Genomic DNA, 21,044 nt, shown 5'->3' with positions numbered 1-21,044 from the left:
AAGAAGAGGAAGAAAATTAAGAACCACATGTCAAGCTAATGACATTAAAAGAGCGCTTGTTGGGAGGCAACCCAACTGTTGGTAACATTTTCTTTCCTTGCTTAGTTTACTTTCAATAATTTGGCATATGATTGCATTCTAAGTTTGGTGTTGCATGCAACAATTTGATCTTCAATCTTTAGTGGGTACTTGCATCATTCTAAAATGAAAGTGTCACACTAAGTTTGGTGTTGCCACTTACCTTTCATGCATAGTACCATGCACAACTCACTTATTGATGTAATCATATTGTCTCTTTTCTTTGTGCCTTGATTGTCATCTTTAATTTTTGCTTGCTTAAACACATGCATTACTTACATCTCTTTCTTGAAGACATTCATGATTAATCATAAATTCCACCACCATTATTTTATTTGTTGCTTGAGGACAAGCAATCATTCTAAGTTTGGTGTTGGGGAAGGAAGGAGTAGGAGGAAAATGACAATAACAAAGATGAAGATCTACAAGGTGGTTAAGTTCTTTTTCCTCTTATTTATCTTCTATACTTTCAATTGCATGATTGTCTTCCATTTCTTTTATATGCATGCGTGTTCTTCTTTTTGGAAAAGCATAGCTTGATATTTGAATTGCAACATGTTGCTTTTACATCATAACTACCATTTTGAATTTTGTGAGTCAAAGTAATTAAGTATCATGATCATAAACAAATAAGGTAATTATAGAAGAATCTAGCATGAGCATATAAGTATTGGAAGGCTAGCATGACTATTGTTGCTCAATTACATTTGAATTTGTTTAATTGAAGTTTTCATCTAGGACATTTTATGAAATGTTTGAAATATTGAAAACCTTGAACAAGCAAATCAATTAAAAGATTAAGAAAGAAAAAGGGAAAAATGAGAAAGTTGAAGACTCTGAGTACCAATGACATTTCATTAGTCAAGTACTTGTGGTGTTTATGTATCAAGCAAAAAGCTTGAAAACAAAACACTTAGAGTCAAGACTAGGCTCAAGTGCAAAGCACTCCCTCAAAGCTCAAGGCTCTAAGCACCAATGATTAGAAGGAAAGTAAAGAAAAGGAATAAATGAGCTTAAAAAGTCCTCTAATTAAAAAGTCCTCTAATTTTTACGTATCAACACTCAAGTCAAGAGAATTCAAAGATTAGAGTAAGAAATCATCAAGAGCAACTTGAAGATCCTTAAGACACATGAATGAATGCATGCAATTGACACCATACTTAAAATGAAACACTAGATTCAAACAAGAAATATTTTTGGATTTTATGATTTTGTAATTTTTTTGTGTTTTTTCGAAAATTAAGTGGAAAAAGGTATCAAAATTCTTAATGAGAATTCCAGGAATCATGCAATGTTTAGTCTAAGACTCCGGTCCAGGAATTAGACATGGCTTCGCAGCCAGCCAAGCTTTCAAAGAAAGCTTCGGTCCAAAACACTAGTCAAGGCCAATGGCCAGCCAAGCCTTAGCAGATCACTGCTCCAATAGCAAGATTGATAGAAATCAACAAGCTCTTGTGATGATAAGTTGAAACCTCGGTCCAATGAGATTAGACATGGCTTCACAGCCAGCCAGACTTCAACAGATCATCATGAAACTCTAGAATTCATCTTCAAGAATTCTGAAGAAAAAATACCTAATCTAAGCAACAAGATGAACCTTCAGTTGTCCATACTCAACAATCCCCGGCAACGGCGCCAAAAACTTGGTAGCGCAAAATTGTGATCAATACTTTTCACAACTCAAATAATCCCCGGTGATGAAACCAAAAACTTGGTGTTCACTACCATGGCATAAACACAATTTCGCACAACTAACCAGCAAGTGTACTGGTCGTCCAAGTAATAAACCTTACGCGAGTAAGGGTCGATCCCACAGAGATTGTTGGTATGAAGCAAGCTATGGTCACCTTGTAAATCTCAGTCAGGCAAACTCAAATGGGTATGGTGATATACGCATAAAACTATAAAGATAAAGATAGAGATACTTATGTAATTCATTGGTAGGAATTTCAGATAAGCGTATGAAGATGCTTGTCCCTTCCGTCTCTCTGCTTTCCTACTGTCTTCATCTAATCCTTCTTACTCCTTTCCATGGCAAGCTTATGCAAGGGTTTCACCGTTGTCAGTGGCTACCTCCCATCCTCTCAGTGGAAATGTTCAACGCACCCTGTCACGGCACGGCTATCCATCTGTCGGTTCTCGATCAGGCCGGAATAGAATCCAGTGATTCTTTTGCGTCTGTCACTAACGCCCCGCCTTCAGGAGTTTGAAGCACGTCACAGTCATTCAATCATTGAATCCTACTCAGAATACCAAAGACAAGATTAGACCTTCCGGATTCTCTTGAATGCCGCCATCAGTTCTAGCCTATACCACGAAGACTCTGATCTCACGGAATGGCTGGCTCGGTTGTCAGGCGAGCGCTCGGTTGTCAGGCGATCAACCATGCATCGTGTATCAGGAATCCAAGAGATATTCACCCAATCGAAGGTAGAACGGAGGTGGTTGTCAGTCACACATTCATAGGTGAGAATGATGATGAGTGTCACGGATCATCACATTCATCAAGTTGAAGAACAAGTGATATCTTAGAACAAGAACAAGCGGAATTGAATAGAAGAACAATAGTAATTGCATTAATGCTCGAGGTACAGCAGAGCTCCACACCTTAATCTATGGTGTGTAGAAACTCCACCGTTGAAAATACATAAGAACAAGGTCTAGGCATGGCCGAATGGCCAGCCTCCCAATGAGGGTTCAATCATCAAAACATGATCAAAAGATCCAAAGATTGAAAGATCCCCAATACAATAGTAAAAGGTCCTACTTATAGAAAACTAGTAGCCTAGGGTGTACAGAGATGAGTAAATGACATAAAAATCCACTTCTGGGCCCCCTTGGTGTGTGCTTGGGCTGAGCATTGAAGCATTTTTGTGTAGAGACTCTTCTTGGAGTTAAACGCCAGCTTTTGTGCCAGTTTGGGCGTTTAACTCCCATTTTGGTGCCAGTTCTGGCGTTTAACGCTGGAAATTCTGAGGGTGACTTTGAACGCCGGTTTGGGCCATCAAATCTTGGGCAAAGTATAAACTATCATATATTGCTGGAAAGCCCAGGATATGTACTTTCCAACGCCGTTGAGAGCGCGCCAATTGGGCTTCTGTAGCTCCAGAAAATCCACTTCGAGTGCAGGGAGGTCAGAATCCAACAGCATCTGCAGTCCTTTTTGGTCTCTGAATCAGATTTTTGCTCAGGTCCCTCAATTTCAGCCAGAAAATATCTGAAATCACAGAAAAACACACAAACTCATTGTAAAGTCCAGAAAAGTGAATTTTAACTAAAAACTAATAAAAATATACTAAAAACTAACTAGATCATACTAAAAACATACTAAAAACAATGCCAAAAAGCGTACAAATTATCCGCTCATCAGACGACCCAGTGCACTTGCTGGTTAGTTGTGCGAAATTGCAAAAGTGTGATTGCAATTTCGTGCACCACGTTACTAACTCGCCTCCCTAATTATTAACTATTATTTATTATATGAGCCTGATTCACTATTAAAATGTGATTACTTGTCGGATAATTTTTTTGAAAACGTTTGTATTGACAAGTAGAAACATTCATAGACAAAATCTCAAATAATAATAAACAAAATAGTTACAAGCAACCATACATGAGTACATCTCAAATAGTTGACAGCGTTCAATCATCCATCCTTTAGCGATATTTGAATCTCAGATAGGACACCCCTAAAAGTAGCTAGATAATAACTATATGCATATTGGTGCACGAAAATGTGATCTCTAATAATGGCATTCAACTTGGTATGCGCGTTTATAACTCAGTACTTTCTTCACAACCTCGCACAACTAACCAGCAAGTGCACTAGGTCGTCCAAGTAATAAACCTTACATGAGTAAGCGTCGATCCCACGGAGATTGTTGGTATGAAGCAAGCTATGGTCATCTTGAAATTCTCAGTTAGGCGGATAATATATGGTTATGGAGTTTTTGAATAATAATAATAAATAAATAGAAAATAAAGATAGAAATACTTATGTAAATCATTGGTGGGAATTTCAGATAGGCGTATGAAGATGTTGTGCTCCTTTTGAATCTCTGCTTTCCTATTCCCTTCATCCAATCCTTCCTACTCCTTTTCGTGGCAAGCTGTATGTAGGGCATCACCGTTGTCAATGGCTACATCCCATCCTCTCAGTGAAAATAGTCCAAATGCTCTATCACAACACGGCTAATCATCTGTTGGTTTTCGATCATGCCGGAATAGAATCCATTGATTCTTTTGCGTTTGTCATCACGGCCAACAATCGCGAGTTTGAAGCTCATCACAGTCATTCAATCCCTGAATCCAACTTGGAATACCACAGACAAAGTTTAGACTTTCCGGATTCTCATGAATGCCGCCATCAATTCTATCTTATACCACGAAGATTCTGATTAAGGAATCCAAGAGATATGTGCTCGGTCTAAGGTAGAACGGAGGTGGTTGTCAATCACGCGTTCATAGGTGAGAATGATGATGAGTTTCATAGATCATCACATTCATCATGGTGAAGTGCAACGAATATCTTAGAACAGGAATAAACTGAATTGAATAGAAAATAGTAGTAATTGCATTAAAACTCAAGGTACAGCAGAGCTCCACACCCTTAATCTATGGTGTGTAGAAATTCCACCGTTGAAAATACATAAGTGATGGTGGTCCAGGCATGGCCGAATGGCCATCCCCCAAAACGTGATCACCGGATCAAAAATACAATCCAGGATGTTGATACGTAAAAATGAGATTTCACGTATAACCGGCAAGTATACCGGGTCGCATCAAGTAATAAAACTCACTTAGAGTGAGGTCGATCCCACGAGGATTAATGGATTAAGCAAGCAATAGTTAATTAATTGTTCTAGTTAGACGATTCATGTTTGAGTGATAAGCAACAAGAAATGTAAATGACTTGAAATTAAATAAAAGCAATAAAGTGCAAGGAAAGTAAATGACAAGAAATTAAAGTGCTAAAAATTAAAGTGCAAGAATGTAAATTGCAAGGAATAGAAAGTACAAGAAAGTAAAGTGCAAGACAGTAAATGACTAGAAAGTAAAACCAAGTGAAGTATTTCTACAAACACTTGGAAGGCATAAATGTGCCAAAGTAAAGAAAGCCATAAATGTGCATAAGTAAATGACAAGAATTTAAAGAGAACAATTAAATGACAAGAATTAAAGACAAGAAGTAAATAACAAGAATTAAGAATGAAATTAACATTGGGATCAAGAGATATTGCATTCTCAAGATCAACAATTCTCATCTCCACTTCAATCATTCAATCATTGATCTCTTGGCAAATCATAAGTAATCAAACCCCAATCTCTTGGTGATTTGATTTCTCTTAACTTGATCAATTGCCAATCTCTTGATCTAATTGCTCATGAGAAGAGATGAAGAATGGTCTCTAATTGTCACACAACCCTCAAGATTTCAATTCAAAGTGATTACATCTCACATATCAAGCTAAGAATTATCAATCAAGAGAGTTGTGAGAGAAGAGCCTCAAACTAAATTCTATGACTCCTTTCTCAAGTTCATCATAGAATTTAAATAGATCTAATCCCTCTCTCGATAGTAATTAGATCTTTGAAGCACAAAGACTCTCTCTAAAGAAACAATGAAAGAAGAATTGAAGATGAAGAATGAAAATAAATCAACCCATTAAATTGCAATAGAGCTCTCTTTCCCAAATGTTGGAAATTAGAAACTCATCATAACAAAAATATTTACTAAAGTGTGAATGAAAGAAAATGGAAGAAGAGAAGAGAATGAGAGTGAAAGGGGAGTGGAGTCACCTCCACCCCTCCATGGTGTCCCTCAAATGATGAATCTAAGGCCCTATTTATAAGCTACCTAAATTACAAATTCAAATGAAATTACAATCAAATGCAAATTTCCTAATTACTTCTAGATGATTCTTGTGGCCTTGATTGATTGTTACTTGTGGCTTGACTTGGGCTTGTGAACTTTTAACTCCCTTCATAGAAGCTTGAAACATTGAAGAATAAATGAAGGGATTGGAGTATTTGGAAGTGGCCCAATGTGAAGTGTCATTGAAGTGGCATTTTGGGCTTTTGAAGGTTTGGAAAAACCTTACACGCTGAAGTATTGGTCTGTTTGGGTCTCCAAATTGAATGTCCACTATAGACTATTATATATCTTTAGAAAGCCCTAGATCTCAGCTTTCCAACGCCGCTGAAAGCATGTCAATTGGACTTCTCTAGCCCAAGTTATGATCTTTTGAAGGTGAAGAGGTCAGTCTGGCGAACTGCAGGGACTTGTTTTACGCTGAAATTGTGAAGCTAAACGAATAGCAATTTGTCCCCTCAAATCAGTGTCAACTATAAAGTGTTATATATGGTTGGAAAGCTCTAGAAGTCTACTTTCTAATGACACTGAGATCACTTCATTTGGAGCTTTATAGCTCGAGTTATTCTTGTTGGAGTGTGAAGAGGTCAGGGTTGCAAATCCTCTTTGCTTCTCTTTGAGTTTGTTTCCAACTTTTTGCCACCTTGGGAGTGTGCTTCCTCTATTAGTGCTTTTATTGCTTCATTTTTCATAATTTCCTACAAAATTTATTAACTCAAGCAATCAAAGCAATATTCAATTTAATCACCAAAACACTCCCATAATTAAGCATTATGAATTGATTTTTATATGAAAAAGCATAGAAAAACATAACATGATGCGTAGTCATCACAACACCAAACTTAAACTTTGCTTGTCCTCAAGCAAACAAAGAATCATTCAATAAAGATTGACAATCCAAGGTGAGAAGAATAGCAATTAAATGTTCATGGTTGGCTAGTTTATTATGCATGCTACAATCTCAAAAGAAATTCAAATGATTGATGCTTCTATCTAGCTCATTTTATGAAATATTTTTCTTTATGTTCCTTACTTGAAACAAGCTTTTCATCTTTTTCTTAGCTTAGCTTCTTGGGTGCTTTGCACCATTAGTTAAAAGCTTTGACTCTAAATGCTTTGTTTTCAAGTATTACCACTTGATACATAAGCACCACAAGCATTTAATTAGAGGACTTTTTAAGCTCATTTATTCCTTTTCTTTACTTTCCTTCTAATCATTGGTGCTTAGAGCCTTGAGCTTTGAGGGAGTGCTTTGCACTTGAGCCTAGTCTTGACTCTAAGTGTTTTGTTTTCAAGCTTTTTGCTTGATACATAAACACCACAAGTACTTGACTAATGAAATGTCATTGGTACTCAGAGTCTTCAACTTTCTCATTTTTCCCTTTTTCTTTCTTAATCTTTTAATTGATTTGCTTGTTCAAGGTTTTCAATATTTCAAACATTTCATAAAATGTCCTAGATGAAAACTTCAATTAAACAAATTCAAATGTAATTGAGCAACAATAGTCATGCTAGCCTTCCAATACTTATATGCTCATGCTAGATTCTTCTATAATTACCTTATTTGTTTATGATCATGATACTTAATTACTTTGACTCACAAAATTCAAAATGGTAGTTATGATGTAAAAGCAACATGTTGCAATTCAAATATCAAGCTATGCTTTTCCAAAAAGAAGAACACGCATGCATATAAAAGAAATGGAAGACAATCATGCAATTGAAAGTATAGAAGATAAATAAGAGGAAAAAGAACTTAACCACCTTGTAGATCTTCATCTTTGTTATTGTCATTTTCCTCCTACTCCTTCCTTCCCCAACACCAAACTTAGAATGATTGCTTGTCCTCAAGCAACAAATAAAATAATGGTGGTGGAATTTATGATTAATCATGAATGTCTTCAAGAAAGAGATGTAAGTAATGCATGTGTTTAAGCAAGCAAAAATTAAAGATGACAATCAAGGCACAAAGAAAAGAGACAATATGATTACATCAATAAGTGAGTTGTGCATGGTACTATGCATGAAAGGTAAGTGGCAACACCAAACTTAGTGTGACACTTTCATTTTAGAATGATGCAAGTACCCACTAAAGATTGAAGATCAAATTGTTGCATGCAACACCAAACTTAGAATGCAATCATATGCCAAATTATTGAAAGTAAACTAAGCAAGGAAAGAAAATGTTACCAACAGTTGGGTTGCCTCCCAACAAGCGCTCTTTTAATGTCATTAGCTTGACATGTGGTTCTTAATTTTCTTCCTCTTCTTCCAATTGGTTAAAAGAAATGACTTCAAGGGAGAAGAAGAGAAAATTGATGCCCCTTGATTTGATTGTCTCCTAACAAGCCTTCTTTTGTTGTTATTAGCTTGATTCCTCTTGCTTGTTGGGGTGGGGGTTGGATTGCTTTTTGTTGACCTTCTCTTTTTCATGGATGTTGTCTTTTGTTTCTTGGTCACAATCCTTCTTTGAATGTTTTTATTGATTGCCTTCACTTCCTTGATTTCAAGACTTAGGTGTTGTGTGATGGTTGGAGTGTCCTCTTCATCAAGAACCTCTTGGATTGATGGTTCAATTAAATCATCTTCCATACAACTTTCTACTTCATTGGAGTGTGGACTCCCTTGGTTGTTTTCCTCCCTTACAACCTCATTCTTCATTGGGATTTTACTTGGTATAGGGGCCTCTTTTTCTTGCTCTTCCAATTCCTCTTTTACACTAAACATTTGCTTTAATAGCTCTTCTATGGAGGAGGTTTGTTGATCTTCCCAAGATTTCTTCATCTCCTCTTCATATTTTTCGATCACAAATTCAAGGGAAGTTTGTGAGGGTTGTGAATGTTCATGTTCCTTTATCACCTCAAGTTCAATTTCATTCTCAATCACCTCATTCTTCATTGAAATTTCACTTGACACATGGACCTTTTGTTCTTCTTTTTCCACTTCCTCACCCACAAATTGGTCTTCATCCTCACTGCTTGGCAACCCGAAGTGTTTCCTTATTTGCTCTAAGTGCCCATCTATTTTCTTGCAGAGGATTTCTTGTTCTTTCCAAGATTCTAATATTTCTCTAGACCATTGAAGGTGATCCTCAACTATTAGCTCCAAAGATGAAGGTTGGGAGTAATTTTGTGGATATGGATGTGTTGTGGTGAAGTCATTTTGGGGAGTATGAAAGGAGTTTTGTGAGTTGTGAAATGAATTTTGTGAATTTTGAAATGAGTTTTCTGTATAGTGAAATGAATTTTGTGGTTGATGAATTGAATTGTATGGATTTTGGAAAGAATTTTGTGTTGAGGCAAACTCAAGTGGTGAAGAATTTTGATATGAAAAATTTGGAGATGAGGTTGGATAATTAAGAGGTGAGGGCTCTTGATGGATGGGATAGGAAATATTGAATTCTCTTTGGTTTTGTCCTTCCCAATCACAATTTGGATAGTTGTCCCATTCATAGGAGTATGAATCATTTTGTGTTCTTGGGAAGTATCCCATTTGGTTTGATTGCTCAAACCCCATCATTCCTTGATCTTGATTTTCCCAACCACAATTAGTATAGTAACTTGAATCATTTTGTGGTGGTGAAAAATACCCCATGTAACTTGCTTGATCATTGTGTGACCTAGGGGCATGTCCCATTTGGGTTGATTGCTCATGATCCATCATTTCTTGTTGATATTCCCATCCACCATGAGGATAATGACATGAATCATTTTGTGGTGGTGGGCAATATCCCATGTAATATGATTGATCAACATGTGAGGTAAACTCCATTTTAATTGAAAAATGTTGTATCAAACACAACCACCAAGAAAAATTGAAATTCCTTGTGTCACAACTAAAGAATTCTTAGTGAGGCAATAACACAAACACTTAACTTGCAATAAGAAAAGAGAAATAAAAATAAAAAAATAAAGTAAAAACGGAAAAAAATGTCTAATCTAGAAAATTAATCAACCGGTAGTTTGTTAATCACAATTAATCCCCGGCAACGGCGCCAAAAACTTGATACGTAAAAATGAGATTTCACGTATAACCGGCAAGTATACCGGGTCGCATCAAGTAATAAAACTCACTTAGAGTGAGGTCGATCCCACGAGGATTAATGGATTAAGCAAGCAATAGTTAATTAATTGTTCTAGTTAGACGATTCATGTTTGAGTGATAAGCAACAAGAAATGTAAATGACTTGAAATTAAATAAAAGCAATAAAGTGCAAGGAAAGTAAATGACAAGAAATTAAAGTGCTAAAAATTAAAGTGCAAGAATGTAAATTGCAAGGAATAGAAAGTACAAGAAAGTAAAGTGCAAGAAAGTAAATGACTAGAAAGTAAAACCAAGTGAAGTATTTCTACAAACACTTGGAAGGCATAAATGTGCCAAAGTAAAGAAAGCCATAAATGTGCATAAGTAAATGACAAGAATTTAAAGAGAACAATTAAATGACAAGAATTAAAGACAAGAAGTAAATAACAAGAATTAAGAATGAAATTAACATTGGGATCAAGAGATATTGCATTCTCAAGATCAACAATTCTCATCTCCACTTCAATCATTCAATCATTGATCTCTTGGCAAATCATAAGTAATCAAACCCCAATCTCTTGGTGATTTGATTTCTCTTAACTTGATCAATTGCCAATCTCTTGATCTAATTGCTCATGAGAAGAGATGAAGAATGGTCTCTAATTGCCACACAACCCTCAAGATTTCAATTCAAAGTGATTACATCTCACATATCAAGCTAAGAATTATCAATCAAGAGAGTTGTGAGAGAAGAGCCTCAAACTAAATTCTATGACTCCTTTCTCAAGTTCATCATAGAATTTAAATAGATCTAATCCCTCTCTCGATAGTAATTAGATCTTTGAAGCACAAAGACTCTCTCTAAAGAAACAATGAAAGAAGAATTGAAGATGAAGAATGAAAATAAATCAACCCATTAAATTGCAATAGAGCTCTCTTTCCCAAATGTTGGAAATTAGAAACTCATCATAACAAAAATATTTACTAAAGTGTGAATGAAAGAAAATGGAAGAAGAGAAGAGAATGAGAGTGAAAGGGGAGTGGAGTCACCTCCACCCCTCCATGGTGTCCCTCAAATGATGAATCTAAGGCCCTATTTATAAGCTACCTAAATTACAAATTCAAATGAAATTACAATCAAATGCAAATTTCCTAATTACTTCTAGATGATTCTTGTGGCCTTGATTGATTGTTACTTGTGGCTTGACTTGGGCTTGTGAACTTTTAACTCCCTTCATAGAAGCTTGAAACATTGAAGAATAAATGAAGGGATTGGAGTATTTGGAAGTGGCCCAATGTGAAGTGTCATTGAAGTGGCATTTTGGGCTTTTGAAGGTTTGGAAAAACCTTACACGCTGAAGTATTGGTCTGTTTGGGTCTCCAAATTGAATGTCCACTATAGACTATTATATATCTTTAGAAAGCCCTAGATCTCAGCTTTCCAACGCCGCTGGAAGCATGTCAATTGGACTTCTCTAGCCCAAGTTATGATCTTTTGAAGGTGAAGAGGTCAGTCTGGCGAACTGCAGGGACTTGTTTTACGCTGAAATTGTGAAGCTAAACGAATAGCAATTTGTCCCCTCAAATCCGTGTCAACTATAAAGTGTTATATATGGTTGGAAAGCTCTAGAAGTCTACTTTCTAATGACACTGAGATCACTTCATTTGGAGCTTTGTAGCTCGAGTTAGTTTTGTTGGAGTGTGAAGAGGTCAGGGTTGCAAATCCTCTTTGCTTCTCTTTGAGTTTGTTTCCAACTTTTTGCCACCTTGGGAGTGTGCTTCCTCTATTAGTGCTTTTATTGCTTCATTTTCCATAATTTCCTACAAAATTTATTAACTCAAGCAATCAAAGCAATATTCAATTTAATCACCAAAACACTCCCATAATTAAGCATTATGAATTGATTTTTATATGAAAAAGCATAGAAAAACATAACATGATGCGTAGTCATCAGATGTCTAATACAATAATAAAATGTCCTATTTATACTAGACTAGCTACTAGGATTTACAGAAGTAAGTAATTGATGTAGAAATCCACTTCCGGGACCCACTTGGTGTGTGCTTGGGCTGAGCTTGAGATTTACACGTGCAGAAGATTCTTTTGGAGTTGAACGCCAAGTTACAACTGTGTTTTTGGCGTTCAACTCTGGTTCATGACGTGTTTCTGGCGTTTGACTCCAAAATGCAGCATGGAACTGGTGTTGAGAACCAGTTTATGTCATCTAATCACGAATAAAGTATGGACTATTATATTTTTCTGGAAAGCTCTAGATGTCTACTTTCCAACGCCGTTGAGAGCGCACCATTTGGAGTTCTGTAGCTCCAGAAAATCCATTTCGAGTGCAGGCAGGTCAGAATCCAATAGCATCAGCAGTCCTTTGTCAGCCTTCTTATCAGAGTTTTGCTCAGATCTCTCAATTTCAGCCAGAAAATACCTGAAATCACAGAAAAACACACAAACTCATAGTAAAGTTAAGAAATGTGAATTTAGCATAAAAACTAATGAAAACATCCCTAAAAGTAGCTAGATCTTACCAAAAAGCGTATAAATTATCCGCTCATCACAACACCAAACTTAAATTGTTGCTTGTCCCCAAGCAACTGAAAATCAATTAGGATAAAAAGAAGAGAATATACTATAAAGCTCAGAATATCAATGAATATTAATTCTAATTAGATGAGCGGGACTTGTAGCTTTTTGCTTCTGAACAGTTTTGGCATCTCACTTTATCCTTTGAAGTTTAGAATGATTGGCATCTCTAGGAACTTAGAATTTCAGATAGTGTTATTGATTCTTCTAGTTAAGTTTGTTGATTCTTGAACACAGCTACTTTCATGAGTCTTTGCCATGGCCCTAAGCACTTTGTTTTCCAGTATTACCACCGAATACATAAATGCCACAGACACATGATTGGGTGAACCTTTTCAGATTGTGACTCGCTTTGCTAAAGTCCCCTGTTAGAGGTGTCCAGAGCTCTTAAGCACGCTCTTTTTGATTTGGATCATGACTTTAACCACTCAGTCTCAATCTTTTCACTTGGACCTGCATGCCACAAGCACATAGTTAGGGACAGCTTGATTTAGCCGCTTAGGCCTGGATGTTATTTCCTTGGGCCCTCCTATCCATTGATGCTCAAAGCCTTGGATCCTTTTTACCCTTGCCTTTTGGTTTTAAGGGCTATTGGCTTTTTCTGCTTGCTTTTTCTCTTTTTTTTTGCCACTTTTTTTTCGCAAGCTTTTGCAATTCACTGCTTTTTCTTGCTTCAAGAATCAATTTCATGATTTTTCAGATTATCAATAGCGTTTCTCTTTGTTCATCATTCTTTCAAGAGCCAACAATTTTAACATTCATGCACAACAAGATCAAAAATATTCACTGTTCAAGCATTCATTCAGAAAATAAAAAGTATTGTCACCACGTCAATATAATTAAACTAAATTCAAGGATAAATTCGAAACTCATGTACTTCTTGTTCTTTTGTATTAAAAACATGTTTCATTTAAGAAAGGTGAAAGATTCATGGAATTATTCATAGCTTTAAGACATAGTTACTACATACTAATGATCATGTAATAAAGACACAAACATAGATAACTTAAAGCTTAAAAATCGAAAAATAAAGAAATAAGAACAAGGAATGAGTCCACCTTAGAGATGGTGACGCTTTCTTCTTGAAGAACCAATGATGTCCTTGAGCTCTTCTATGTCTCTTCCTTACCTTTGTTGCTCCTCCCTCATTGCTATTTGATCTTCTCTAATTTCATGGAGAATGATGGAGTGTTCTTGATGTTCCACCCTTAATTGATCCATATTGTAACTTAAGTCTTCTAGGGAAGTGTTGAGTTGTTCCCAATAGTTGTTGGGAGGAAAGTGCATCCCTTGAGGTATCTCCAGAATTTCTTGGTGATGAGCTTCCTCATGCGTCTCTTGGGATCCATGAGTGGGCTCTCTTGTTTGCTCCATCCTGTTCTTAGTGATGGGCTTATCCTCCTCAATGGGGATGTCTCCTTCTATGATAACTCCAGCTGAGTAACATAGATGGCAAATAAGATGAGAAAAAACTAGCCTTGCCATGGTGGAGGACTTTTCGACTATTTTGTAGAATTCAAGGGGGATGACTTCATGAATTTCTACTTCCTCTCCATTCATGATGCTATGAATCATGATGGCCCGATCTACAGTAACTTTGGATCGGTTGCTAGTGGGGATGATGGAGCGTTGGATGAACTCCAACCATCCTTTAGCCACAAGCTTGAGGTCCAGTCTTCTTAATTAAACCGGTTTGCCTTTGGAGTCTCTTTTTCATTGAGCTCCTTCCACACATATGTCCATAAGGACTTGGTCCAACCTTTGATCAAAGTTGACCCTTCTAGTGTAGGGGCGTGTATCTCCTTGCATCATGGGCAAGTTGAACGCCAACCTCACATTTTCCATACTAAAATCTAAGTATTTCCCCCGAACCATTGTAAGATAATTCTTTGGATTCGGGTTCACACTTTGATCATGTTCCTAGTGATCCATGCATTGGCATAGAACTCTTGAACCATTAAGATTCCAACTTGTTGAATGGGGTTGGTCAGAACTTCTCAACCTCTTCTTTGGATCTCATGTCGGATCTCTAGATACTCATTTTTATTGAGCTTGAAAGGGACCTCGGGGATCACCTTCTTCTTGGCCAAAACTTCATAGAAGTGGTCTTGATGGGCTTTGGAGATGAATTTCTCCATCTTCCATGACTTGGAGGTGAAAGCTTTTGTCTTCCCTTTCCCTTTTCTAGAGGTTTCTCCGGCCTTAGGTGCCATCAATGGTTATGGAAAAACAAAAAAAGCTATGCTTTTACCACACCAAACTTAGAATATTGCTCGCCCTCGAGCAAGAGAAGAAAGAAGAAGAAGAAGAGGAGGAAAATATGGAAGAAAGGGAGAAGTGTGTGGTTTCGGCCAAGGTGAAGAAGAGAGGGTTGTGGTGTGTGAAAATGAAGAAGGATAGAGGGGTTTATATAGTGAAGGGAGAGGGAGTAGGTTCGGCTATTTAGGGTGGGTTTGGGTGGGAAGGAGATTTTGATATTTGAAGGTAGGTGGGATTTTTGGGGAAGAGTGGATGGATGTGAGTGGTAAAGAGGTATTGGGGAAGAGCGATTGAGGTGATTGGTGAAGGGTTTTGCTGAAGAGTGTTTATTGGGTTGTGTGAAAAAGAGAGAGGGGATGAGTTGAGGTAGGTGGGGATCCTGTGGGGTCCACAGATCCTGAGGTGTCAAGGATTTACATCCCTGCACCAATGAGGTGTGTAAAACGCCCTTTTCATGCAATACTGGCGTTCAACGCCAGATTGATGCTTGTTTCTGGCGTTGAACGCCAGTTCCATGCTTGTTTCTGGCGTTCAGTGCCAGCTCTCCTCAGGGTGTTTTTCCTGGCATTTAAACGCCAGGATGTTGCTTGTTTCTGGCGTTCAACGCCAGATCCATGCTCTATTCTGGCGTTGAACGCCAGCCAGATGCTCCTTACTAGCGTTTAAATGCCAGTAAGCCTTTCCCCCAGGGTGTACTTTTTCTTCTGCTGTTTTTTATTTTGTTTTTAATTTTAGTATTTATTTGTGACTCCACATGATCATGAACCTAATAAAACATAAAAGAACATTAAAAGAAAAATAAAATTAGATAAATAAAAATTGGGTTAGCTCCCAATAAGCGCTTCTTTAATGTCAATAGCTTGACAGTGGGCTCTCATGGAGCCACACAGGTGATCAGGTCAATGTTGTAGACTCCTAACAGCAAACTTAGAGTTTGGATATGGGGATTCAACACCAAACTTAGAGTTTGGCTGTGGCCTCTCAACACCAAACTTAGAGTTTGATTGTAGGGGCTTTGTTTGACTCTGTACTAAGAGAAGCTTTTCATGCTTCCTCTCCATGTATACAGAAGAATGCCCTTGGGTCTTAAACACAAGGTATTCCCCATTCAATTGAAGGACTAATTCTCCTCTGTTAACATCTATCATAGCTCCTGCTGTGGCTAGGAAAGGTCTTCCAAGGATGATGCATTCATCCTCCTCCTTCCTAGTGTCTAAGATTATGAAATCAGTAGGGATGTAAAGGCCTTCAACCTTTACCAACACGTCCTCTACCAATCCATAAGCTTGTCTTACTGACTTGTCTGCCATTTGCAATGAGAATATGGCGGGCTGTACCTCAATGATCCCCAGCTTCTCCATTACAGAGAGTGGCATAAGATTTATGCCTGACCTTAAGTCACACAGAGCCTTTTTTTCAAAGGTCATGGTGCCTATGGTACAAGGTATTAAGAATTTACCAGGATCTTGTTTCTTTTGAGGTAAAGTGTGCTGAACCCATATATCTAGTTCACCAATGAGCAAGGGAGGTTCACCTTCCCAAGTCTCATTACCAAACAACTTGGCATTCAGCTTCATGATAGCTCCTAGATATTGAGCAACTTGCTCTCCAGTTACATCTTCATCCTCTTCAGAGGAAGAATAGTTTTCGGAGCTCATGAATGGCAGAAAGAGGTTTAATGGGATCTCTATGGTCTCTATATGACCTTCAGATTCCTTTAAGTCCTCAATAAGGAACTTCTTCTTGCTTGAGAGACGTCCCCTGAGGCCTTCCCCATTGGGATTCACATCCTCTCCTTCCTCTCTAGGTTCGGCCATGTTGATTATGTCAATGGCCTTGCACTCTCTTTTTGGATTCTCTTCAGTATTGCTTGGGAGAGTACTAGGAGGAGTTTCAGTGACTTTCTTACTCAGCTGGCCCACTTGTGCCTCCAAATTTCTGATGGAGGACCTTGTTTCACTCATGAAGCTTAAAGTGGCCTTAGACAGATCAGAGACTATATTTGCTAACTTAGAAGTGCTCTGCTCAGAATTCTCTGTCTGTTGCTGAGAAGATGATGAAAAAAGCTTGCTATTGCTAAACCTGTTTCTTCCACCATTATTAAAGCCTAGTTGAGGCTTTTGTTGATCCTTTCATGAGAAATTTGTATGATTTCTTCATGAGGGATTATAGGTGTTGCCAAAGGCTTCCCCCATGTAATTTACCTCTGCCATTGCAGGATTTTCAGGATCATAAACGTCTTCTTCAGACTTTGAGAAATCATGTTGACTTGCTGAGTCAACATTTTATTCTGAGCCAATATGGCATTTAGAGCATCAATTTTTTCAAGAACTCCCTTCCTCTGAGGCGTCCCATTATTCACAGAATTACTCTCAGAAGTGTACATGAATTGGTTATTTGCAACCATTTCAATAAGTTCCTGAGCTTTTGCAGGCGTTTTCTTTAGGTGAATGGATTCACCTACAGAATGGTCCAGTGACATCTTAGAGAACTCAGACAGACCATAATAGAATATATCTATCATGGTCCACTCTGAAAACATGTCAGAAGGACACTTTTTGGTCATCTGCTTGTATCTTTCCCAAGCTTCATAGAGGGATTCACCATCTTTTTGCTTGAATGTCTGAACATCCACTCTAAGCTTGCTCAGCTTTCAAGGAGGAAAGAATTTAACCAAGAAGGTCATGACTAGCTTAACCCAAGAGTCCAGGCTATCCTTAGGTTGTGAGTCCAACCATGTTCTAGCTCTGTCTCTTACAGCAAAAGGGAAAAGCATGAGCCTGTAGACTTCAGGATCTACTCCATTAGTCTTAATAGTCTCACAGATCTGCAAGAACTCGGTTAAAAACTGGTAGGGATCTTCTGATGGAAGTCCATGAAACTTGCAGTTTTGTTGCATTAGAGCAACTAGTTGAGATTTCAGCTCAAAATTGTTTACTCCAATGGCAGGAATTGAGATGCTTCTTCCATCAAACTTGGAAGTAGGTGTAGTATAATCACCAAGCATCCTCCTTGCATTATTGTTGTTGGGTTCGGCTGCCATATCCTTTTCTTGTTCGAAAATTTTAGTAAGGTTGTCTCTGGATTGTTGTAATGTAGCTTCTCTTAGTTTCCTCTTCAGAGTCCTTTCAGGTTCAGGATCAGCTTCAACAAGAATGTCTTTTTCCTTGTTCCTGCTCATATGAGAAAGAAGAGAACAGAAAAAGAAGAGAAATCCTCTATGTCATAGTATAGATATTCCTTTATGTTAGTAGAAGAAGAAAGGGAATAAGAGTGAGGAAGAATGAATAATCCAAACACAAGGGTGAGGATAGGAGCAGAGATTTGAGGTGAAGAGAAGTGTTAGTAAATAAATAAATAAATAGAATAAAATGAGAGAGAGAAGTTTTCGAAAATAATTTTTGAAAAGGAGTTAATGATTTTCGAAAATTAAAGGAAGAATTAAAATTAAAATTAAAATTTAAAACAATTAATTAATTAAAAAAAATTTAAAAAGGAAGGATAAGTTTTCAAAAATTATAGAGGGAAAAGTAGTTAGGTGGTTTTGAAAAAGATAAGAAACAAACAAAAAGTCAATTAGTTAGTTGAAAAAGATTTGAAAATCAAATTTAAAAAGATAAGAAGTTAGAAAAGATGTTTTGAAATCAAATTTTTGAAAGAGATATGATTTAAAAAGATATGATAAAAAGATATGATTAAAAAATATGGTTGAAAAAGATTTAATTTTTAAAAATTAAAATTAATTACTTGACTAACAATAAACTAAAAGATATGATTCTAAAATTTAAAGATTAAACCTTTCTTAACAAAAAAGTAACAAACTTCAAATTTTTGAATCAATCACATTACTTGTTAGTTAAGTTTCAAAAATTTGAAAAAGATTTTGAAAAATAGATTTAAATTTTCGAAAATCATAAGATAAAAGTAAAAGAGATTTGATTTTTGAAAAAGATTTTGAAAATATAAGATTTTTATAATTGAAAATTTGACTTGACTTATAAGAACTAACTAATTTTAAAAAATTTTGACTAAGTCAACTCAAATTTTCGAAATTTTGAGAGAAAAAAGGAAAAGATATATTTTTTATTTTTAAATTTTTAATGATGAGAGAGAAAAACACAATTATGACCCAAAACATGAAAATTTTGGATGAAAACACATGATGCATGCAAGAACACTATGAATGTCAAGATGAACACCAAGAACACTTTGAAGATCATGATGAACATCAAGAACATATTTTTGAAAAAATTTTGATGCAAAGAAAACATGCAAGACACCAAACTTAGAAATCTTTAATGCTTAGACACTATGAATGCAAAAATGCACATGAAAAATATCATACAACACAAAACAAGAAAATTTAAAGATCAAACAAGAAGACTTACCAAGAACAACTTGAAGATCATGAAGAACACTATGAATGCATGAATTTTCGAAAAATGCAAGAACAAGATGAATATGCAATTGACACCAAACTTAAAATATGACACAAGACTCAAACAAGAAACACAAAATATTTTTGGTTTTTATGATTTTATAAATTTCTTTTGTATTTTATTTTATTTTTTTTCGAAAAATATAGGAAAAAGGAAGTAATGAATTCAAAGTCCTCAATCAAAATTCCAGGAATCATACCAGGTTAGTCTAAAGCTTGATAGCCAGCTAAGCTTCAGCATACCATTTTGAAACTAAAGAATTCATTCTTAAAAACTCTGAAGGATTATTCGAAAACAGAGGGAGAAAATATTTTTTTTTTTGAAAAATTTTTGAAAATAAAACAGAAAAAGAAAACTACCTAATCTGAGCAACAAGATGAACCGTCAGTTGTCCAAACTCGAACAATCCCCGCAACGGTGCCAAAACCTTGGTGCACGAAATTGTGATCTCTAATAACGTCATTCAACTTGGTATGCGCGTTTATAACTCAGCACTTTCTTCACAACCTCGCACAACTAACAAGCAAGTGCACTGGGTCATCCAAGTAATAAACCTTACGTGAGTAAGGGTCGATCCTACGGAGATTGTTGGTATGAAGCAAGCTATGGTCATCTTGAAATTCTCAGTTAGGCGGATAATATATGGTTATGGACTTTTTGAATAATAATAATAAATAAACAGAGAATAAAAATAGAAATACTTATTTAAATCATTAGTGGGAATTTCAGATAGGTGTATGAAGATGTTGTGCTCCTTTTGAATCTCTGCTTTCCTACTACCTTCATCCAATCCTTCCTACTCCTTTCCATGGCAAGCTGTATGTAGGGCATCACCATTGTCAATGGCTACATCCCATCCTCTCAGTGAAAATGGTCCAAATGCTCTGTCACAGCACGGCTAATCATCTGTCGGTTCTCGATCATGCCAAAATAGAATCCATTGATTCTTTTGCGTTTGTCATCACGCCCAACAATCGCGTGTCTGAAGCTCGTCACAGTCATTCAATCCCTGAATCCTACTCGGAACACCATAGACAAGGTTTAGACTTTCCGGATTCTCATGAATGCCGCCATCAATTCTAGCTTATACCACGAAGATTCTGATTAAGGAATCCAAGAGATATGCGCTCGGTCTAAGGTAGAACGGAGGTGGTTGTCAATCACGCGTTCATAGGTGAGAATGATGATGAGTATCACGGATCATCACATTCATCATGGTGAAGTGCAACGAATATCTTAGAATAGGAATAAACTGAATTGAATAGAAAATAGTAGTAATTACATTAAAACTCGAGGTACAGCAGAGCTCCACACCCTTAATCTTTGATGTGTAGAAACTCCCCCGTTGAAAATACATAAGTGATGGTGGTCCAGGCATGGCCGAATGGCCAGCCCACAAAACGTGATCACTGGATCAAAAATACAATCCAGGATGTCTAATACAATAATAAAATGTCCTATTTATACTAGACTAGCTACTAGGATTTACAGAAGTAAGTAATTGATGCAGAAATCCACTTCCGGGGCCCACTTGGTGTGTGCTTGGGCTGAGCTTGAGCTTTACACGTGCAGAGGCTTCTTTTGGAGTTGAATGCCAAGTTGTAACGTGTTTTTGGCGTTCAACTCTGGTTCGTAACGTGTTTCTGTCGTTTGACTCCAGAATGCAGCATGGAACTGGCGTTGAGCGCCAGTTTACGTCATCAAATCATGAATAAAGTATGGACTATTATATATTGCTGGAAAGCTCTGGATGTCTAATTTCCAATGCCGTTAAGAGCGT

The 21,044-nt window shown here is 36.8% G+C and overlaps 1 non-coding gene across 1 annotated transcript; it reads left to right on the top strand.

Moving 5' to 3' along the window:
* Positions 1–17,365: 17,365 nt before the first annotated feature.
* LOC112765120 (small nucleolar RNA R71) lies at positions 17,366–17,469 on the top strand. The gene has a single exon (XR_003183527.1). It is a non-coding gene; the product is annotated as a small nucleolar RNA R71 (small nucleolar RNA).
* The last annotated feature ends 3,575 nt before the right edge of the window (positions 17,470–21,044 follow it).

The sequence above is a fragment of the Arachis hypogaea genome, chromosome 2 (assembly GCF_003086295.3).
Source record: "Arachis hypogaea cultivar Tifrunner chromosome 2, arahy.Tifrunner.gnm2.J5K5, whole genome shotgun sequence".
NCBI classification, from domain to species: domain Eukaryota; kingdom Viridiplantae; phylum Streptophyta; class Magnoliopsida; order Fabales; family Fabaceae; genus Arachis; species Arachis hypogaea.
This window is presented reverse-complemented; position numbering and strand designations above follow the sequence as displayed.